General features: G+C 43.8%; 1 protein-coding gene across 3 annotated transcripts in view; it reads left to right on the forward strand.

Annotated features, from left to right (window-relative positions):
* The window catches only part of LOC106871628 (uncharacterized), a 171,033-nt gene that overhangs the window by 110,799 nt on the left and 45,994 nt on the right, over positions 1-14,240 (forward strand). The window lies entirely within an intron of this gene.

Genomic DNA, 14,240 nt, shown 5'->3' on the forward strand with positions numbered 1-14,240 from the left:
TCATGTTTCACTACTGTGTGGCTGTTTGCACATAGTCATCATATAATCTGCCTTCCACTTTGAGGGAAAGGCCCTTTGTTGCCAACAGCGGTAGGAGCTCTCTGAACTTGGCCCAGCCTATTCCTATTTTAGTAGCTCTTGGAGCATCCGACTCTGCTGCTGGCTTGGTTACCTAGATAACAAAAGTTATCAACTACATCTAACTTTCCCACTGGCATTTGATGGAGTTTATTTTCTGTACATTTTTACTGTTTATTGTGCCTGTGCACCTTCCACACACCAAGATTATTTTCTTTGTTAACTTTCCTCTGATATTGCTGCACCTCTTATGTGTCTATAGCTTGTACCAGGTATATCTTATGGAGTTACTACCTATGCATTTTCTGCATATCGAGCAGGGCCATCTATCTGAAGGGATTTGTCCTTTTCCATGTCTGAAATTTCATCTCTAGTTCTGGTAGTGATTCGGCTATAAGAACATGATCATCAGCATAGGGGAGCTCCTAGGGGCAGCCCAACTTAAATTTCTCTGTTATTGCCTGGAGGACTATGATGAATAAGAATGGGCTGAGGACTGATCCTTGGTGAACCCCTACTTGTACACTGAATCCATTGCTATACTCGTTGCCGATCCTGACAGCATCCCTGTACATGTCTTGTACAGCTCTCAACCACTCATCTATTCCTAGTTTCCACATTGAACACCAACCAGATAAGGGAGCGGGGTGGTTGGGGGGACCCTGTCGAAGGGTTTCACTATGTCAACAAAAGCTGACATAAAGAAAATACACATTAATCTCAAGAAAAGTTACGAAAGTGACTAGAGTCTTACTTGTAAAAAGTGTCATGCACAAACTTTCAAGTTCATGAGTCACTTTTGTAACTTTTTCTGCCGATTAATGAAGTTTTATCTGTCTGTCTGTCTATCAGCAGTACACCCATGTGTAGATAAGCACAGATGCACACATTTTTCAGTGTCCATAGGTGAACGTGTGTGTGTGTGTGTGTGTGTAAATAGACGAAGACCCAGGTCAGTTTTGATTTAGCAAGGCCATAGTCAAAGGCGTTCCAGTTATGGCCATTCCGTCTTTTGGTTTTCTTTTTGGTTGATGTTTCTTACAGATCAAGCGTGATGAAGATATATATCTCCATCCCCTATAATATGAGAGAGAGCAAACACACTTCCTGTATAATTCCGAAGAGTAAAAGACAATGTTTATATAGAGGCACGGTATATCTAGGACTCCATTATTTATTGGTGCAATTTGAGGGTGGTTAGAATGTTATTGCTAGCAGGTCTCACGATGTACATAGAGGCTCGTACAGAAGCGGGGGAGAGAGAGAGGGGGGGTCTCGTTTGTTTGGAAGTAGGAATGAGAGAGAGAGAGTGAAAGCGTGTTTGGCATCGAGAAAATGGTAAAAGGAAGAATAGAGTAGAAGCAAGATGGCAGCGTGTTGTTATAAAATCAGAATGAACGAGTGATGACAGTGTATACGTGCATGCCTGCGCGCATGTGTGGGGGTTTGTGCGTGCGTGTGTTTGCCTCTGTATGCGTGTGTGTGTGTATGAATGCTCCTGAATGTGCTTCGGATGTGTTGTCGTGTATGTATGCTTTTATGTATGTGCGTATCTGTACATTTACCTCTGCCTCTGTGTGTGTTTGTGTGAATGGTAACTGAGAGAGGGGTAGAGTGAGTGAATGATAGGTGGAGGTGAGAGGGAGTTAGGATTGTTTACTGTTTATTAAAACATTCCTCCGACCTTGCAACAAAATCAATTGTGTCAGTTGTTTATTCTCACCCACTACACACACGCCATTGATCTGTATGTGTGTGCGTGGGGTGTGTGTGAGTGCATATGTGTGGGTGTGTTTTTTTTGTGTACGGTGTTCGTCTCTTTCTCTGTGTGAGTGAGTGTGCTTGTTTGTTGTTTCTCTAGCTGCCTTTGTGTGTTTGTGCACTCTTTAGTGTTACGTGATACATACGTACACATACATAGATGCAAATTACATATTTCTGCTTTTTATCTCTATCAAATGTTTTTTTGTTGATATAAGTACCGTCTGTGGATCACACCCACCCACACATGAATGTGCATGGTTCTGTGTGTGTGTGTGTGTGAGAGATGCTTACCACTGTTATCTTCCCTCTGACTTTTCACTGTCACGCTGTCTGCCGTTTTCTATCCAATCCTCTTCCCCTTCCATTCTCTGTGTCGTAGTTAAGGGAAAGATTGCTGTTGTCATCGCAGCTCTCTCTCTCTCTCTCTCTCTCTCTCTCTTGCTCTCTCCTCTTCCTACCACCACTGCCCTTGCTATTATCTCAATTGTGCTACCTCACCTCGCTAACCATCACACCTTACTCTCCCACTTCTCTCTCTCTTACTTTCCCAAATGTTTCTCTCTCTTCACCCTTACTCCGAGATATCTCCCTCCTCCTCTCTCCTCTTTGCTCTCCTAGAACTCTCTTCCTTCTCCCTTTTTCAAATGTTTCTCCTACAGCCATCTCTCTTACTCTTCCAGATCTCTCTCTCTCTCTCTCTCTCTCTCTCTCAACTAGAACAAGCAGTCAAAAACGACAATTTACTCATTTCTTTAAATTAGGAAGGACCCAGGTTAATATTGCCCTAGACATACCACGCCTGAAAATAAGGCCTGCGTTTGTAGGTGTGTTTAGTTAGGGTGGATCTTGGGAGCTGGACGACACCATCGTGTCACTACCAATGTCCTTGGTCATGTCTTCTGTTCTCAAAGACTGCTTCACCTCCAAACAATCCCTTCTGACACCAGGGCTGCCATCATCGGCTTTTATCCTGTTTCATTCATTAGACTGGCCATGCTGGGGCACCACCTTGAAGTTTTGAACAGATTGACCCCCAGCACCTTTGTTTTTTGAAATATTTGTACTTATTTTATTGATTTCTCTTGCTGAACCACTAAGTTACAGAGATGTAAGCACACCAACACCAGTTGTCAAGTGGTGGTGGAGAGGACACATACATGAAAGGCTTCTTTCAGTTTCTCTCTGCCAAATCGACTCACAAGGCTTTAATTGGTTTGAGGCTTTAGTATGTGCCACACAATGAGACTGAACACGGAACCTTGTGGTTGGGAGGCAAACTTCTTACCGCACAGCCACTCCATTATCAATATCTCTGACTACAGATAAAGATGGTGAGAATTTGTAGATCATCAAAATCACCACCGTTTAACATGTTTTCTATACCAGAAAGGATTAAACAGTTTGACAGGGGCTAGCAAACCTGAGGACTGCAACAAACTCCACCGTCTGTCCTGACATGGTTTCTATGGCTGGATGCCCTTCCTAACACTTTACAAAGTGGACTGGGTGCTTTTTATGTGTTGCCAGCTCCCTCAAGGTTGCCAAGTAACTCACAAGAGAAGCCCTCGCTCAACTGAAGGGCATTGTGGGGTTGACTTTGTGCCGGGTGAGGAAAATTGCTCTGATTCTGTCAATTCAGTGCCCAATAATAATGTTTTGTCATAGGCACATGACATAAAATATTGGGGGAGGGGTGGGGGTAGCAGTCGATTGCGCTGAACAGGTACTTATTTCATTGACCCCCCAAAAGGATCAAAGACAAAGTTGACCCCAGTGGAATTTGATGTCAGAATGTAAAGAAGGGTGAAATACTGCTAAGCATTTTGTCCAGCGTGCTAATGATTCTGCCTGGTCGCCGCCTTAGATGGCACAATAATATTGACAATGTTACCAAGCTGGCAGAACAACAACAATAACAATAATAATCCCTTCTACTATTGGCACAAGGTCTGAAATTTTCGGGGAGGATGGATAATTGATTACATTAACCCCAGTGTTTCACTGGTACTTATTTTATTGACCCTCAAAAACATGAAAGGCGAAGTTGACCTCGGTGGAAATTGAACTCAGAATGTGAAGGCGGATGAAATACGGCAAAGCATTTTGTCCAGCATGCTAACGCCTTAGCAATACTAAATAATAATGTTTTGTTATAGGCACATGGCATGATATATTGGGAGAGGGGTGGTGGCAGTCGATTACGTCGACCCCAGCGCTGAACAGATACTTATTTCATCCCCCCCCCCCCCCCCCCCCCGCAAAGATCGAAGACAAAGTTGACCCCAGTCAAATTCGAAGTCAGAATGTAAAGATGGGTGAAATACTGCTGAGCACTTTGTTCAGCATGCTGATGATGCTGCCTGCTTGTTGCCTCGAATAATAATAATAATAATGATAATAATAATAATAATAAAAGATGGGCTACAGCAAATATTCTGCTCAATACCACAGATTTGCTTGTCAGTTGTTTGACCTCAACCAGTTGAGCATGTCCCTTACTGGCTGACAATATGTGTATCTCTGATCACGGGCAGAAGTAGTGGGGGAGCATCATAGCCATGTGTTGAGAGGAGTTCTTTGGGGTTTCGATAATTCACCTCTGGAAACATGGGTGTTTTGCCCAACATCCTTAAACAAACCTTATTCAGGGACCTTTTGAGCGGGATTTGCTACTCGACCTGAAGAAAATTCTAACTGGGCCCCACCTGCAAAGTCATGTGCTGTTTATCTTGATATGAGATCACCATGTTTCACACATATGGTTGTGATGCATGTACCTGGTGTACCCTTATCAGACGGGTAGTCATGATGGGTATACTGGGCTTTGTATATTTACCCCATTGTCACTTTGATGGCATGTACTGATCTCGCACCTAATAATAATAATAATAATAATAATAATAATAATAATAATCCTTTCTACTAAAGACATAGGGCCTAAGTAATTGATTGATTACATTGATCCCAGTGATGGTAATACTGCTTTCTATTATTAGCACAAAAACCGGAAATTTTTGGGCAGAGGGCTTGTCAATTACATCGATCCCTGTGTTCAACTGGGACCTCTTTTATCAGCTCCAGTGTTCAACTGGTACCTCTTTTATTGATGCAGCGTTCAACTGGTACCTCTTTTATTGATGCAGCGTTCAACTGGTATCTCTTTATTGACCCTGACAGAATGAAAGGCAAATTACTTTCTGTAAAATTGCATCTGTAATACACATTGATCATGGGTTTTGGGGAACCAAAGTGTCTCAAAACACCTGACCCTATCCAGAAAATGCATCTCAATTTTTAGGGAGGCAATGAGCTGCCAGAATCATTAGCCTTTAAATTCTAAGTTCAAATCCTGCTGTGGTCAACTTCGTCTTTCATCCTGTCAGGGTCAATAAAATAAGTACCAAGTAGAAATAGGGGCCAAGTAGAAAGGGGTACCAGTGGGGGTCAATGTAATTGACTGAGCCTGTCTCTTGAATTTGCTAGCCTTGTTTCAAAAAATAACCAATTTGTAGAAATCTAAATTGTGTTGGATTCCTGGTGCCATGTCTGCTACCAAGAAGGTTGGAGGTTTCTTTTGTGCCCGTAAAGTCTCATGTATATCTTGTTATGCTCAGACAAAGTCTATGTGGCACTTAGCAGTCCATGTAAGATTCTGTTGTTAAAATTTATGTGCAATTCTTAATATTTGATTATAAAAACAAAATGGGATTTTAAACTTTAAAAATTCTTTAACATTGAATGGCTATGAGGGTCCAACAGAGTAAAATAAGAACCCAAGGGTTCCATAAATCAAAAAGGGTTGGGAACCACTGATGTGTATCTATAAGCCCCACCCCATTTGACATTGCATTAAATATTGGTTTTGAATTTTAGCACAATGCCAGCAAGCTTTGGGAGTGGGGGTAAGTCGATTACATTAACCCCCCTAGTTCTCAACTGGGACTTATTTTATCAACCACGAAAGGACAAGTTGACCTTGGTGGAATTTGAACTCAGAACATAAAGACAGATGAAATGCCACTAAGCATTTTACCTGGTGTACTAATTTTTCTGCTAGCTCATTTTGCATTGAATATTCTGCCATCTTTGCGCTGGTGCCTCCTCTGGGTGTCCTGACTTGATTGGTTGAATTCAGAATCAAGTTGTTAACAAGGTGGGTCTTCTTCTTTCAGTAACATTGGAGTTTTTGTCTCATTATCAAAATGTATCATTGCTGTGTCTTTTCACTAAACTATTTCCATGACCATTGCTCTGACGAACTTCCTGGTCTAGTACTTCTCTGTCAAGGCTTTTAAACATGTCACCCGTTTCTCTTCCTAAATGCACCATTTCTCTGTTGAGCTTCCCATTACTAACATATCCTTTTATTCTAATAGCATCTTTTCTTAAACTGCTGCTCTCTGGAACACTCTACCGTTGTCTTCAGAACCAAGTCATTCACATGGTGCATTCTCTTCTTTCTCCGGTCATCACTCTGATAAACTTCCTGGTCTCGTATTTCTCTGTCAAAACCTTTAAACATGTCACTCATTTCTTATTTCTTTATTGCCCACAAGGGGGCTAAACATAGAGGGGACAAACAAGGACAGACAAAGAGATTAAGTCAATTACATCGACCCCAGTGCGTAACTGGTACTTATTTAATCGACCCCAAAAGGATGAAAGGCAAAGTCGAACTTGGCAGAATTTGAACTCAGGACGTAACAGCAGACAAAATACTGCTAAGCATTTCGCCCGGTGTGCTAACGGTTCTGCCAGCTTGCTGCCTTAATAACTGTCGAGCTTCCTCTTCGTCATAACTCCTTTCATTCTAACAGTTTCTTTCCTCAAAACGTTGCTATTTTTAACCCTTTAGCATCTAAATCAGCCATATCCAGCCTAAATATTTTACCTCCTTTATGTTCAAAACCACCCAGATCCATCCTGTTCGACCTACCCCACAATATCATTCCCCAAGTAAAGAGTCACATCACAGAAATCTTTCAACGATGAGATAATGCACAGCTAATTCAATACAATGTGAATAAATAAAGCATTATATTCCACACAGTAATCTGAATGCTAAAGGGTTAACTCACTACCATTGCTTTGTTTTTCGCTGGTAGTCAGTCCTTTCAGTTTTGTCAACTTTTGAATTTGTCTCCCCCTTCTTTTCCTTCTTTGTAGTCCCTTAACCCTTTCGATACCAACCCAGCTGAAACTGGCTCTGGCTCTGAGTACAAATGTCTTGTTTTCAAAAGTTCTGAATTAAAATCTTCCACCAAACCTTAGTCATAATTTATGTTCCTAACACTAGCTTAATGATAACTAAGTTATTTTAATAAATTCTTTGTTATATTTAAAATTAATTAAAAGAAATACAAAGCATTTCAACAGAAATAGGGTAATGAAAGAGTTAAACTACAGTTGCCTCAAGCCTTGTCTGGGACAAAATATCTCAATATTTCTTTGAGTGGATAGGGTCTAAATTGTGTCACATTGTATCATACTGCATCCTTAGTTTTAATCAAAATTGTTTTTTATGTGGGTGGGGGTGGAGTAAAAGCAAATAACATACAGTTTGAGGGTAGCATATTGTGTTACCTACTTAGAGCTGGGTGGTGTCAACCAAGTAACTGAGTACAAACTGGGTGGTGAGTACCTTATGAACTTGGTCATCTATTACACACACACACAAACACACACAAGTACCACACATATATACATAATATACATACTGAACAGACATACATAGGTATATACACATACCATACATAATAGAAAATACATACACGTAAGCCATACATATCATACATGTACACTACACATACATTCATATACATATATGCATATAACATACATACACTATGAAGAGCATGCCTATGTCCCCCTGTCCCACCACTCCATCCCATTCATACCTACAGATGGAGGCAGGATTCGTCAATTGCTTTCAACTTTCTCCTCTCCTCCTTACCCCCCCCCCCCCCCCCCCCCCAGCACGGCAGCAACAACTACAACAGGCTAATCGCACCCCTTCCACCCCCACCCCCTCACCGGTCTCACTCCTCATCATCCAACCAACTGCACAACTGCCTCCATCACCGCCACCGATGCTATCCCCTTCCTCCCTCTCTCCCTTCCTCCCTCTCGCCCTTTCCTCCAGACTTAACAGGAAACCAGGTTAATGTGATGTGGCTGGCATTCATAGACATATGCTTATATAAGTCCATGTTTGAGAGAGAGAGAGACGGAGACAGAGAGAGCAGAGCATCAGACAAAGCCTAGACCTAATAATAATAATAATAATAATACTATTATTAGTAGTGGTGGCTCTTGGCTTGGCCTGGCAATGTGTACTGTGCACATACATACCCATGTGTGTGTGTGTGTGTGTGTGTGTATGGACATCTGTGTGTGTATAGGCATGCATGTGTGTGTGGATGGATATGCATGTGTGTATGTCTCCCCCTTCTTTTCCTTCTTTGTAGTCCCTTAACCCTTTCGATACCAACCCAGCTGAAACTGGCTCTGGCTCTGAGTGGTGTGTATGTATGGGCATGCGTGTGTGTATGGGCATATGTATGTGTGGGCGTGTATAAGCATGTGTGTGTGTGTATAAGCGTGTGTGTGTGTGTGTGTGTGTATGGGCATGTGTCCACGTGGGCATGTGCGTGTAAGTGTGGGTGTGGACATGTGTGTGTGCATGTGTAATGTTTGTGTGTTTTTGTGTACGTGTGGTGGGGAGGCATTCTTATAGTCAGCCACACCCACTTCTTCAATCACAAATAGAATATGCTCACATCTAATCTCCACCACCACCACCACCACCACCATCACCACACTACAGCTATTTTATACATTCTCTTCTATTCCTTTCTGCTTGTCTGTCTGTCTGTCTATAAATCATTCTGCTCTGCAGAGAAATGGCTCTAGACATCAGTTGTCAAACATGGCATTAGTAACACCAATCTGGAATACAACAGACATGTTTCATGTAGTTCTGACAACAGCAGCAGCAGAAGCAGCAGAGTCGTGCACAGTGGACCATTCGTTAAGAGGATATGTGTTTATGTCAGTGTAAAGGAAAAGGGTGTGTGTCTGGGTTCAATCTCATTCTGTGGTGCCTTGGACAAGTGTCTTCTACTCTAATCCTTGGGCTGACCAAAGCTTTGTGAGTCAATTCCACAGACGGAAACTGAAAGAAGCCAGTTGTGTTTATGTGTGTGTATTCATGTCAGTCGTTTGTAAGCTTAGTGCTTATTCTATCGGTCTCTATTGCCAAACCGCTAAGTTACGGGTATATAAACACACCGACATTGATTGTCAAAGCGATGGTGGGGGGACAAACACAGACACAAATGCACACATACATACGTACATGATGGGCTTCTTCTAGTTTCCAAGGCTTTGGTCGGCCCGAGGCTATAGTAGAAGACACTTGCCTAAGGTGTTACATAGTGCAACTGAACCTGTAACAGGTATGCATATTGAGGAAAAGGAGAAAGTCAGAATTTTGGATAATTCTTTATTAGCGCTTTCATTCATTTATCGAACTCGTCAAAATCGAAATGGTAAAAACAGAACGTTTCATCGTCCATTTATATGAATTAGATGTTTTTTTTTTTTTTTGCTTTGTTTAAAAAATAATGATAAAGTGGTAAAATGACCATGAAGAAACTTTTTTGACAGACACCAAAACGTTGATGTCACCTTGCATGATATGTGAATATTTTTAGACAGCAATATAGCGATCAGTGGAGCATTCATTTGCATTATTTCTCCACAGTCATATTAACTGGGTACAGCTAATACGACTGTTATTATTATAACGTTCATAACTTGTTTCATTTGGAGGGGTGTTCATGCATATTGTCTCCGTTTCATTTTCCAGTCTTCTTGACAAAATGCAGTTCCCCTGCTTCTCTTTTGAACGTTTAATTTTGGAGAGAACTTTTATGGATGAAGTGGAGCTCCATTACTTTTTGGAACTTTGGGTCATCTCTTGAACATGTGTGTGTTTGTTTGTCCCCCACCATAATAGATAACCAGTGTTGGTGTTTATGTCCCTGCAACCTACCAGTTCAGAAAAAGAGACTGAGAGAATAAGTACCAGGCTTATAAATATGTACTGGGTCATCTAAAATTCAAGGTTAGTGCTCCAGCATGGCCACTGTCTTAAGACTGAAACAAGTGAAAGAATATATATATATATATATATATATATATATATTGATGAGGGCAGACGACAGTAGGAGTTGATGAGGGCGGGCGACAGTAGGAGTTGATGAGGGCGGGCGACAGTAGGAGTTGATGAGGGCGGGCGACAGTAGGAGTTGATGAGGGCGGGCGACAGTAGGAGTTGATGAGGGCGGGCGACAGTAGGAGTTGATGAGGGCGGGCGACAGTAGGAGTTGATGAGGGCGGGCGACAGTAGGAGTTGATGAGGGCGGACGACAGTAGGAGTTGATGAGGGCGGGCGACAGTAGGAGTTGATGAGGGCGGACGACAGTAGGAGTTGATGAGGGCGGGCGACAGTAGGAGTTGATGAGGGCGGGCGACAGTAGGAGTTGATGAGGGCGGACGACAGTAGGAGTTGATGAGGGCGGACGACAGTAGGAGTTGATGAGGGCGGGCGACAGTAGGAGTTGATGAGGGCGGGCGACAGTAGGAGTTGATGAGGGCGGGCGACAGTAGGAGTTGATGAGGGCGGACGACAGTAGGAGTTGATGAGGGCGGGCGACAGTAGGAGTTGATGAGGGCGGACGACAGTAGGAGTTGATGAGGGCGGACGACAGTAGGAGTTGATGAGGGCGGACGACAGTAGGAGTTGATGAGGGCAGACGACAGTAGGAGTTGATGAGAGCGGGCGACAGTAGGAGTTGATGAGGGCGGGCGACAGTAGGAGTTGATGAGGGCGGGCGACAGTAGGAGTTGATGAGGGCGGGCGACAGTAGGAGTTGATGAGGGCGGGCGACAGTAGGAGTTGATGAGGGCGGGCGACAGTAGGAGTTGATGAGGGCGGGCGACAGTAGGAGTTGATGAGGGCGGACGACAGTAGGAGTTGATGAGGGCGGGCGACAGTAGGAGTTGATGAGGGCGGACGACAGTAGGAGTTGATGAGGGCGGGCGACAGTAGGAGTTGATGAGGGCGGGCGACAGTAGGAGTTGATGAGGGCGGACGACAGTAGGAGTTGATGAGGGCGGACGACAGTAGGAGTTGATGAGGGCGGGCGACAGTAGGAGTTGATGAGGGCGGGCGACAGTAGGAGTTGATGAGGGCGGACGACAGTAGGAGTTGATGAGGGCGGGCGACAGTAGGAGTTGATGAGGGCGGACGACAGTAGGAGTTGATGAGGGCGGGCGACAGTAGGAGTTGATGAGGGCGGGCGACAGTAGGAGTTGATGAGGGCGGACGACAGTAGGAGTTGATGAGGGCGGGCGACAGTAGGAGTTGATGAGGGCGGGCGACAGTAGGAGTTGATGAGGGCGGACGACAGTAGGAGTTGATGAGGGCGGGCGACAGTAGGAGTTGATGAGGGCGGACGACAGTAGGAGTTGATGAGGGCGGGCGACAGTAGGAGTTGATGAGGGCGGGCGACAGTAGGAGTTGATGAGGGCGGGCGACAGTAGGAGTTGATGAGGGCGGGCGACAGTAGGAGTTGATGAGAGCGGACGACAGTAGGAGTTGATGAGAGCGGACGACAGTAGGAGTTGATGAGGGCGGACAACAGTAGGAGTTGATGAGGGCGGACAACAGTAGGAGTTGATGAGGGCGGGCGACAGTAGGAGTTGATGAGGGCAGACGACAGTAGGAGTTGATGAGAGCGGGCGACAGTAGGAGTTGATGAGGGCGGGCGACAGTAGGAGTTGATGAGAGCGGGCGACAGTAGGAGTTGATGAGGGCGGGCGACAGTAGGAGTTGATGAGGGCGGGCGACAGTAGGAGTTGATGAGGGCGTGCGACAGTAGGAGTTGATGAGGGCGTGCGACAGTAGGAGTTGATGAGGGCGTGCGACAGTAGGAGTTGATGAGGGCAGACGCCAGTAGGAGTTGATGAGGGCGGGCGACAGTAGGAGTTGATGAGGGCAGACAACAGTAGGAGTTGATGAGAGCAGACAACAGTAGGAGTTGATGAGGGCGGGCGACAGTAGGAATTGATGAGGGCGGGCGACAGTAGGAGTTGATGAGAGCAGACAACAGTAGGAGTTGATGAGGGCGGGCGACAGTAGGAGTTGATGAGGGCAGACGACAGTAAGAGTTGATGAGGGCAGACGACAGTTGGGACTAATGAAAGCAAATGACTTGCGGTTAAGTGCAACTGAGCAAATGACTGTAGGGGTTAATGAGGGCAAACAGAGTGGGATAACAGCAAAATAGGGCTAACACCACTATTATCGTTTAATGTTTGTTTTCCATGCTGATTTGGGTTGGGTAGTTTGACAGGGTCTGATGAGCCATGGGGCTGCGTCAGGCCCCAATGTCGGTTAACAGAAATCAACAAAATTGTGGGTTACGATGACAACATCGGCAACATTGGGGCAGACGTCATCATCGTTGTCGTCATCATGATAAAAATAACAGCAAGAACAACATCCTTGTTATAGGCAATGTTCTTGGAATGTTGCCACATGTAGCTCACTACCACCACCACCATCATCAATACTACTGGCATCAGCATCATCACCATTATAACTAGCCCCTCCCCCCACGACCACTAAACTGTAGACTAGACTGCTGTTGGTTTGTTATATTCACCTATTTTCTCATTGTCACTGCAGTGGCAATGGTTATTGCAGCAGCTGCACTTTTTGTAGTCGTAGTAGTAGTAATAATAATTCCTACTATAGGCACATGGTCTGAAATTTTGGGGGAGGGGTCCAATTGATTACAATGACCCCAGTATTTGACTGGTACCTATTTTGTGGACCCTCAAAGTCGACCTTGGTGGAATTTGAACTCAGAACATAAGGACAGACAAAATACCTCTGAGCATTATTGCCCGGTATGATAACGATTCTGCCAGCTCACCACCTATAATAATAATAATAATAATAATAATAATCCTTTCTGTTATAGGCACAAGGACTGATGTTTGTGGGGAGGGGGCCAGTTGATTAGATCGATCCCAGTACACAACTGGTACTTAATTTATCAACCCCCCCGAAAGGTTGAAAGGCAAAGTTGACCTCAGTGGAATTTGAACTCAGAACATAGCGACTGGCGAAATACCGCTAAGCATTTCACCCAGCATGCTAACAGATTCTGCTAGCTCGCTGCCTTAATAACGATAATAATAACAAGGACAGACAAAGCGATTAAGTTGATTACATTGACCCCAGTGCCTAACTGGTACTTATTTAATCGACCCCGAAAGGATGAAAGGCAAAGTCGACCTCGGTGAAATTTGAACTTGGAACGTAACGGCAGCCGAAATACTACTAAGCATTCCGGCCAATGTGCTAATGATTTTGCCAGCTCGCTGCCTTAAGCTGGGTATATCATTAACATCATTGTTCAGCATATGTTTTCCATGCTGGTATGGGTTGGACAGTTTGACAGGAACTGTACCAGGTTCCATTGTCTGTTTCAGCACCGTTTCCACAGCTAGATGCCCTTCCGAACTTCAACTGTTTTACAATGTCTTGCATGCCTTCCACATGGTGCCAGCCATTCTGGGTGCCTTCCACGCATGTGCTACTGAAATGGAGGTGTGTTTGGTATACCCGTGGATCTTTTATGCCATCAAATATGGCATTTTTGTTTTTATTAAATGTTATTAAAAAGCACCTTGTTTTGTGGAACCCTGAAGTTTTTCATGGAACCCTTGGTATTCCTTGGAACTAACCAGCTCTTGGGAAACACTGATCTCTTTCTCTCTCTCTCTCTCTCTCTCTCCCCTCCCCCCGTCTCTCAATCTCCATATGATACTTTAAACTAGGAGCTAAATGTCAGTGAGAACTAATTGTAGTCTGAGCAAGAACAGCTGATTACATTGCAAAGATTAATGAAGTATGACTACAAGTGTTAATGAAGCATGAATGGAAGTTACATAACGAGTCTTCTGATTATCTAATTATTTGAATTAACGAGCTGAGAAACAATGAATAATAAATAAATAAATAGAAATTTCTCAAAAAAAATTTTTTTTTTTTTTTGTTACAATTTGTTTATGGAAACTAAATTTTCTGATTTTTGTTGAATCTTTGTCCCTTCCTGCCCACCCATCCTTCCATCCACTCTGGTCACTCCTTTCTAAATTTAATTTTTAGGGTCCCTATTCATTGTTCTGATTGTATATGGCTTTGTTTTGATCATTGGACTGTGGCCATGCTGGAGCCCCACCTTGAAGAGTTCATCAGTTGAGCAAATCGATCCCCCACCCCAGTACTTGTTTTTTTAAAGTCAGGTGTTTATTTTATC

This window comes from Octopus bimaculoides, chromosome 26, assembly GCF_046866305.1.
Source record: "Octopus bimaculoides isolate indiv1 chromosome 26, ASM4686630v1, whole genome shotgun sequence".
NCBI lineage: Eukaryota > Metazoa > Mollusca > Cephalopoda > Octopoda > Octopodidae > Octopus > Octopus bimaculoides.